Source organism: Gymnodraco acuticeps, unplaced genomic scaffold, assembly GCF_902827175.1.
Source record: "Gymnodraco acuticeps unplaced genomic scaffold, fGymAcu1.1, whole genome shotgun sequence".
Classification (NCBI taxonomy): Eukaryota; Metazoa; Chordata; class Actinopteri; order Perciformes; family Bathydraconidae; genus Gymnodraco; species Gymnodraco acuticeps.
The window spans coordinates 838053-847440 of NW_022991033.1; positions in this window are offsets into that span (position 1 = coordinate 838053).

Consider the following 9388-nt stretch of genomic DNA (forward strand, 5'->3'; position numbering starts at 1 on the left):
ATGATGGTAAGTATTTCGTGAAACTTTTGAAGAGTAGCCTACTGCGCCCTCCACCGGGTGCTAAGGAAGCAGTTCAGGGAGAGTCGAAGGCAGGCATGGAGCTTTGCATGACATTCTTCTGGACGTGTTTCATTGTGATGACAATCTGTTTGTTGGAAAGACAGTCGTTGTGTGCTTATTGAGAGAAAATTGTTAGAAGAGATAATTATTCAAAGTGTTGTTACTTTAAAGTGTTGTTACTGACCTTTAACACACACTGACCTGCTCTGGCAACCTGATTTCCACTGTACGTAATAGTATTTGGTTATGATATATTATTTATATACATCAAAGGCACAATGCACCCCCCAGAGACACACATGTATTGAGTGTGATATTTTGCATAGGTCATGTGAAATCATCTTTACATACTAGAAAACTGTAGGAGCGGCAACTTGTTTTGAAATAGAATTTTTAATATCCGATAATAAAGTTGATCTGTTTTCTTTATTCTTCTCTCTTCCCAGCTCCATCACCATTCTCTGTTCCTGCAGGTCCTGCTTGCTAATCAATGCTCATATTTTTTTACACAATTACAAATAAAGTCATTGTATTGTATGACATGAAGTTGTGCTTCATTCGGAGTCAATAATAAATTCATTCTGCCTTCAACTGCGCAATGATTGTGGACTGCACCGACATCCATGTAGCTGCCCCCCAGTAAGATGAACCAAGCAAAGAGGGTCACCATCATGCCCAAGGACATCCAGCTGGCCCGCCGCATCCGCGGAGAGAGGGCTTAGACTGACCTGAGACCAGCACACCCAAACACAACAGCTCTTTTAAGAGCCACCTACAGTTTCAAAGAGTTGCAATCCTACGTTATAATGATTAAACTGGTTCATGTATCACTTAGTTTACTGAACCGTGATGAATGAAATAAATTAGTGAGGTAGTGGTTTACTGAAGTTACAAAGACATTAATATATGAGTAACAGGTCAGTGTAAACACAAGCTTCTGTCAATTATGGATCATTCAAACTATTTATATAAAAATATGTAATAAAGTTCTAAAATAAGTATTCGGTATATTCCTTGATAGCTTTTGGAGAAGGTTGTTTTTAAGTTTACTAAAATCTATCGTTTCAACTGTTTCACTTTATAAAAAGGGAACAGGTGAGTAGAGCATCATTGAGTTTCTTATTCTCTCATTCAATTATCCAAATGAAATGTTTTTCATTATTTTAGTCAACCCTAAACAAATTGATTGTACCTTTTAATAATGACCTTACATGGTCGGCAAAGTTAAATTAACTTCAGAAAATCAAATATTTTCTGAGAAAAAACTAATAAATGTTTAAAGATAGGAACCTGCCATCCCACTGAAAAACAGTCCGTAGAGATTTAAAGGCGTAGTTGTAGTTCAGTCCAACGTTTCATTTGGATTCATTTGACAACAGTCAACTATTTTCATAAAGAATATATATAATAATTTTCAAAGTCAACTTTATTGTCAATCTTACTCAGTTTGTGTTTATAGACAGAGAGATCAAAAAGACGTTTAAATAAAATTATACAATTTACAGATATGTATACAAATATATATATCCTATATACACCATCATGTATAATGATGGTGTATGATGTAGAAGGAAGTGTGGTAGATAACAAGTAAGGCCCAATCCCAAACCACTCCCTCGACCCTACCCCTCCGTGATGGAGTGAACTCCGTCTGTAGCCACACTCGCAGCTCAACGAGGCTCCCTCCTGTCAGATGGAGGGAGTAAATACAGCAGCAAGCTTTGGGACGGCCTCCCCTCTCTCCGGCAGAAACAGGAAATGCCGTAACTGTATGTAACAACGGTTTCAAATCAGCATCTCTTAGACAAAAAATGTAAATTTATAACTCAAATAAAACTCCAAACATCTTTCATTGTGTTACTTTTTTGTAAAGCTCTTTTAGTTTTAAACCTGATGTTTATAAGCTTCTTAGTTTTTGCAACAGTCTGTAAATGTACACAACTTTATAATAAAATGCACACATTTACCTTTTTCTAGAATAAACACAGGTACGATCCTAAGTTAAAACATATGAGGTTATCATGAGGTTGTTAACATCGCAGTTTATCAGTGGATGTTTGCTGGAACTACTTGTAAACAGCGTGTTTCCTGACGGACACACACAGCGTGACTCCGGTCAGGTAGAGACCGGTCAAAAGTCAGCACCGCTGCAGACTCGTTGTTTGAGGGCTTGATAGCCCACTCCCCCTCCACACCGCTCCACACTCGTTGGTTTGGAACAGCCCTCAATATGGCGGACCCTCCGCGTGAACGCGCAAACGGAGGGGTAGGGTGTAGGGGGCGGTTTGGGAATGGGCCTAAATATAGAGTTACATACAGATCCATGTTACAGCAAAAGATGGAATAACTAAGAAGCACGCAGTATAATAATAATTACATGCAACAATTAAATAACTGCTCAGCATCTCCACCACAATCCCAATCTGCTGTGTCCTGTTTTCCTCCCCTCTGCATAACACCCCATCACACATACGAAACACAACGCAGAGTCCGAGGGTGTTAAGAGTATTTTTATTTAAATGTCCTCCTCTCTACTGGCCAACACAGGGAGCATATGCTGGGTGTAGAATTTTTCCAGGAGGAGGAGATTTCCATGCCATGCAGGGTCTTTGGGGATGGGGATGATGATCGCCTCCTTCGTGGTCCACACAACAAAGTAGCAGAGACTCCGGTCTGTGATGTGCAGCTGCCCTTGGACCTGGTGCCAGTATGGGTGATTCTCCTTGAGAATATATGACCCACCCTCCTCACGAAGACAGAAGGATGGTAACTGGACTGCCTCCGTGATGGTCATGTTCCTCTGGCTGTGTGGACACTTCACCTCCAGCAGGGCAGATGGCTGCACAAGTCCATCGGGTGATGCTCCCAAAACACCCGACTCACTCACAAAGAGACCAGACTCGATTCGAACACTGTCACTTGATAGGCCTCCACAAAAGCCTTCACCCCTTCGGCCTTGTTTACAACCCCCCAGTTGACAGTTGGCGATGTCTCTGGCCAGTGGGTTGTATGTCTCCTCTCGCTGTTGGTAAAGTTGAGACACCGGCTGGACTACTTTTTAAGTGCCAGGCTTCCTCCACTGGCACTCAACATCTGTGGAGCTGATCTGCCACATGGCAAATATTGCCAATGCTGCAGCGTGGCTGCATTTGTACATCCCCCGTGCACAATCACAGACAGCGCTCTGCATCGCGCCATCGTCTCCCATGCAGATCTGTAAAAAATAAAGTAAGTACCATTTGTTAGCATGCTATAATAGATTGAATGAGCAATAATACAAGGATGGTCCGGATCTGGGGGTGGGAGGGTTTATTTTCCCATAGTTTTGTCCTCTTGTCTGATTGTTGTTATTGTTTGTTTTTTCTGTATTTTTTGTAATTTGTGCTGTATTGATTGTGATTGTACATTGTATTTTTCTAAATGTGTATGAATACATTTTTGAAAAACATTTGATCAACAATAAAAAAGGATTTGGTCAGGATCTAGACTCAGTGTGTAGTTTATTAATTAATCAATGCTCTCTACATTAGGAAAACACATACCAGTGTACCAGAGGGAGTCACACACAGCTGTGCCTAGATAACCAAAATACTTGAATCTACACACAGCAAATAAACTCAAATGACACAACGAGAAAAAGGAGATCACACATACAGTATAGTCGATATAAAACTGTCCGCTTCAATCTGAAGAGCAACTCAAACAAAACACGGGAGTGTACCTTGTTCTTGTGAACACTAATGTTATCCACAGCATACACAGAGACCACGAATTTCTTAAGGAGAAAACTAGTTACTAAACAAAACACGTTAGTGTACCTTGTTAGCTAATGTTAGCTAGCTGACATTAACGTTACACATTGCACTCATATTACTCACCGAAACCTTGTAAAGCCGGTCCCGCTGCTCTTACAGAACCGACTAACTCCCCTTTCGTGTATGTACAGCTCTCAACATGCCCAGACTTGTAGTGATGTTCACCGGTGAAATTTGCTAACGTGACTGCCGTCTTTGTGATGGTGACGCGTTTTGTGCGAGACCAGAGACCTGTAGTTCACTGAGCGGTTTCACACAAAAAAATGTGTAACTTCACAGTTTTACGACACATTTTTATTTTTTTGACTTGTAAAATGTTCTTTTAAATTGACAAACATCATATGTGTCATTCGTGGCACAATTCAAACGGGATCAAAAGATAACCTTTCTTTCTCCATTGACTTCAATGTATAATTTTCCGCTTCCGGGGTCCCATGAAGGCTCCCGGAAGGGGAGGGACTTCGCCTCTCTATTGTGTTTGTTTCCCGGGGAAAACACTCACGAGAAACACCGGCTGTTGTTATGCCTGCTATTTCGTTAAATTACTCCGTTCTCCGCTTGTAATTATGCCGTTACAAGCTTCAAAGTTGTATTTATCATCTGAATTTGCCGAAACAAGTTTAATATTCTGAAAGCCAAGACTTTGTTTAATTAAAATCAGATGAAACAAACTGTAACGGACCCTGCCGTGTTATCTATGATTACTATACTCTTACATTCATAATTTCAGCGGAGGGAGGGGGGGCGGCGCTGCTGGAAGAGCAGATTGCGAGTGAGAGGTGCCTGTCTTCATCCCTTTACAAGCTTCAAAAATGTATTTATCGTGTGATTTTGGAAATAACAGTTTCATATTCTGAAAGCCAAGACTTTGTTTGTTTAAAATCAAACAAAACACCCGAACCCTGAAAAAATAGTTTTTTACGTAAATCCACGTTTATTCTGAAATGAGCCGTTGCGACTTCCGACTGATTTCGATAGAGCGGGTCACATTTAGTTTTCTTCTGCGCTGGTTCTTCTGACATGTTTGCAAGTGTATATATTATTTCTAGGTTAACGGCTGACACACACAGAACAACGTAACAAATAAAGTAAACAACGTAACAAATAAAGTAAACAACGTAACAAATAAACAAATCTAAGCTTTTTTATTGGTTGTAATTTACATGGATACATTTGAATGGTGTGACAATGTCCTATTTGATTGGGTTAAAATGTACATATTCTTCCTGTTATGTCTGCCTGCTTTATTTTACCTAATGCAAAGTTACCTGCTGCTCCATCGAAATCAGTCGCATTGACCCGAAGACATATTTTAATTCCTAGCTTTCTAATGATATCAGGATTGTTTTTGTACTCCAAATATTAAGCAAAAATATGTCACATTATATAATGACTGTTACAGAGTCATCATTTTGAGAAAAAGGCCTTTAAAGTTTTCGCTTCTCTGGAATCCATCATTTCTCATCATCAATCATCATGATTGATTATTAGCGGAGCAAATGATCAAAATACTACGGAGGAAAGATATTTTCGTTTGGATTACTGCACTCACGAGAAACACCGGCTGTTGTTATGGCTGCTGTGACGTTAAGCTACTCCGTTCTCCGCTTGTAATTATGCCGTCACAAGCTTCAAAGTTGTAGGCCTATTTATCATCTGAATTTGCCGAAACAAGTTTAATATTCTGAAACCCAAGACTTTGCTTATTTGAAATCAGATAAAAAACAAACTGTAACGGACCCTGCCGTGTTATCTATGATTACTATACACCTTACATTCATAATGTCAGCGGGAGGGAGGGGGGCGGCGCTGAGGAACAGCAGAGTGGCGAGAGCTGTCATCTTCCCTTTACAAGCTTCAAACTTGCCTGTAGCTAGTGAGATTGAATATAACAATCAAAAATAACAAAATATACACAGCTAGATCAGATCACGTTTTAGATGCGACTTTAGAGTAGAGGGGAATGATTGAAACGGGATTTGTACAGTTATCCGCGGCACAGTTTCATGGAAACACATCAGCTTTTGGACGACAGTCAATATGGATTCAGGAAAGATAGATCAACATCTATGGCACTAATGGAATTAAGTGAGGAAATAGAAAACTGCATGGACAATAAAATACAAGCAGTGGGAATATTTATAGATTTACAAAAAGCATTTGACACCATAGATCACAATGTTTTACTGATAAAACTGGAACGGTATGGCATCAGAGGGGTGGGATTAAACTGGGTGAGAGATTATTTAAGCAACAGACAACAATTTGTTGAATTTGTTGAAAACATAAAACAAATCCAAAGATACAATTAATACTAGATAACATACACATAGAAAGAGTATATGAAATTAAGTTCCTTGGTGTGGTTTTAGACCACAAAATCAGCTGGAAACCTCATATCACTCATGTAAAAGCAAAACTGGCTAAAACTATCGCAATATTGGGAAAAGCCAGATACATTCTGGACTATAACTCATTGTATACTCTATATAACACACTAATATTGCCATATCTGATTTACTGTGTGGAGATTTGGGGAAACACGTACAAAACCAACCTACAGCCGTTATGCAAATTACAAAAAAGGGCTATAAGAGTTATCAATAATGTTGGATATCTTGAACACACTAATGTATTATTTTAGAAGTCACACATATTGAAGTTCATTGATCTGGTTAAATTTAAAACGGCACAAATCATGTACAGAGCCAGACATAATCTACTTCCTAGGAAATTAAAAACATTGTTCATAGACAGAGAGGGTGGGTATAATTTGAGAGGAAATCTACATTTTAAACAACTCAAGGTCAGAACAACTCTGAGAAGTATGAGTATAACAATCTGTGGGGTGATTTTATGGAATGGTTTGGAGGAGGAGTTAAAACAAAGCACAAGCATAATTCAGTTTAAAAGGATGTACAGAAACACTTTTTTGGAAAAATATGAGAATGAAGAAAGGTGATTGAAGACGAGAAATTATTGTATATGTATGTATAAATGTAAATCTAAGTAGGAATAACTTGCATATTGATTTAAAGGACAATCATTGATCAAGTAAGGGGTGGGAATTAATAAGCATTTGCTTCCTCCTACTCCCTTTCGGACACATATGATTTATTATTATTATTAATATGAAGACTTTTTTTGTTTTTTTTGTTGAATATACAAATATTACCATGAATGTGGATAAATACTGTATTATAACAATACGGTATTCTGTTTTTCACATTTGTTATTTTTTATCTGTTATTTTTTAATCTGTTCGAAATAAAGACTGAAAAGAAAAAAAAAAGAAAAAAGAAAATCTGCTGCTGCGAAAATGTGGGGCAGGGCTGAAAAGTGGGGGGGGCCATTGGCCAAGACTATCATGGCGGCGGCGGAGCTCAAGTCTAGTTTCTCCACCTGGAGATATTCTCACTATTTCCCTTTTGTCGAGCACAAAGAAAAGAACGTTTTAGTTAAATGTAAGTTGTGTCTTGGCGGGTCAAAGATCCTATCTACTGCCCAAACCAGTCATTCAAATCTCTTAAAACATCTGCAAAAACAACATGCTGGGACGAAGCTAGTAGCTAAGACCACAGAGACTCAGCCGACGCCACTCCACCTCCACCTAAGCAACAGCGGCTGGATTTTAACCAAGGGACTGCTGGCCAGGGAAAAGTCGATAAAGCCATTGCACGGTATGTTGTAGAACACATGCAGGCTATTGCTACAGTGGAGTCACCCGCTTTCAGGGAGCTAGTTAGCATGATAGCATGTCCGGGCGGCACACGGCATGGACAACTTTTTCCAACTACCTGGAGAAAGAATATACAAAAATGGAGAGCCAGCTAATATCGATGCAATCCAGATTGCATATAATGCATGTCAAGTTGATCAACAGATTGTATTATTCTCCAATGCAATAACAGTACTGAAATGAAGGCTATAAGGGCATTAATGGGATACATTTTCTCAAGTAACAAAAACGTTACCTTTCACAGTAACGCATTACTTTTGGGTGTAAGTAACTAGTAAAGTAACTGAGTTACTTTTGACATGAAGTAACTAGTAATGGTAACTAGTTACTGGTTTTCAGTAACTAGCACAACACTGCTCATAACACCCTTATTACTTATCGTAGCTGCACATCCAACATATCGACTAGCATCGTGAGAAGACACAGAATCGATCGGTACCTACATTATCACTCCATGATAAGAACTCGCAACTTTGTAAACAAAAACAGACATCAAAACAATTGTGGCTAGGTAGCTAAAACGCTAAAACGGCTTACCTTTGTCATTCAAAAGTGGTCTTCAATGGCATTAAAACGATAAAAACGCTGCTGAAGGTTAATCCAATGTGTCTGTGTCCCTTTGAAATGATTTCTGATAATCCATAAGCAATAAAGCTACTTTTCCATTTTCAGATGTCAGAGCGAGAGATAGGTTCACTCTGTGCAAAACTGCAAGCGAAAATCCCCCATTTTCTTTTGTTAACGTTGGTGTATGTGGAAATTCCCCTTCGATTCTATTGGCTCTAACGGTTAAAAAGAGATGTCAATCACCAAAATCGACCATAGACTGTATATATAAATGGACGTAGTGTCCGTGACGTCACCCATAGAATTCTGCACATAGATTCTGCAGAGTTGCCGGAGAAGCCCTTAGTAGGCGGAGTTGGCCACTAACGGCTCGACTGTGATGTCAGAGTCTAATCCCGCCTGCTCCAAATAAGGGCAAAGAGGCGGAGCCGAGGCGGGACCTGCTGCCTCCGAACTGGAAGTAAACAGAGCTAGCTCAGGCTAAGAATCTAAGCTAACATGAAATGCATGCATACCAAGTTACTGCTAACAGTGTAGTTCCCCTATATAAACGTTACATTCATAATCAAATGAGACAATCTGCAAGAGAATTAGCTATATTTTGTTATTCTTAATGCTTGTCATTCACACGTTAAGAAAAGACGGATTCCACCAACCGGACCTAACGGAGCCGCAGTGGGCTAGCTCCGGGATGCCGGCTGGAGCTAGCCCCCTGCGGCTCCGTTAGCTCCGGCGGCCACCACTGGGATAATTGGGTCCCCTATTAACATTTGCTCCCGTTTAGCATTATGGGCGTCATAGCCATAGACTATAAAAGTCTTACCCAAGGCTGAATTATAAACTAAAATGTATATGTATGTATAAAGGGTTACGTCCATAGACTGTATATATAAATGGACGTAGGGTCCGTGACCTCACCCATAGGATTCTGCAGAGTTGCCGTGAAGCCCTGCCTGCGGAGTCGGCCACTAACGGCTCAACAGTGACGTGAGAGTTCAACTCCCGCCTGCTCCAAATAAGGGCAAAGAGGCGGAGGCGAGGCGGGACCTGCTGCCTCCGAGCTGGAAGTTCCAGAGCTAGCTGAAGCTACCAAGCTAAGCTAACATGCTCCCCATCTGCACGCTGCCGTCGCATTTTACGTTTCTAAGGTAAGCGGACATGAAATTATTCAGCAAAACTATAAATAATAATCTAAGTTATTGAGTTT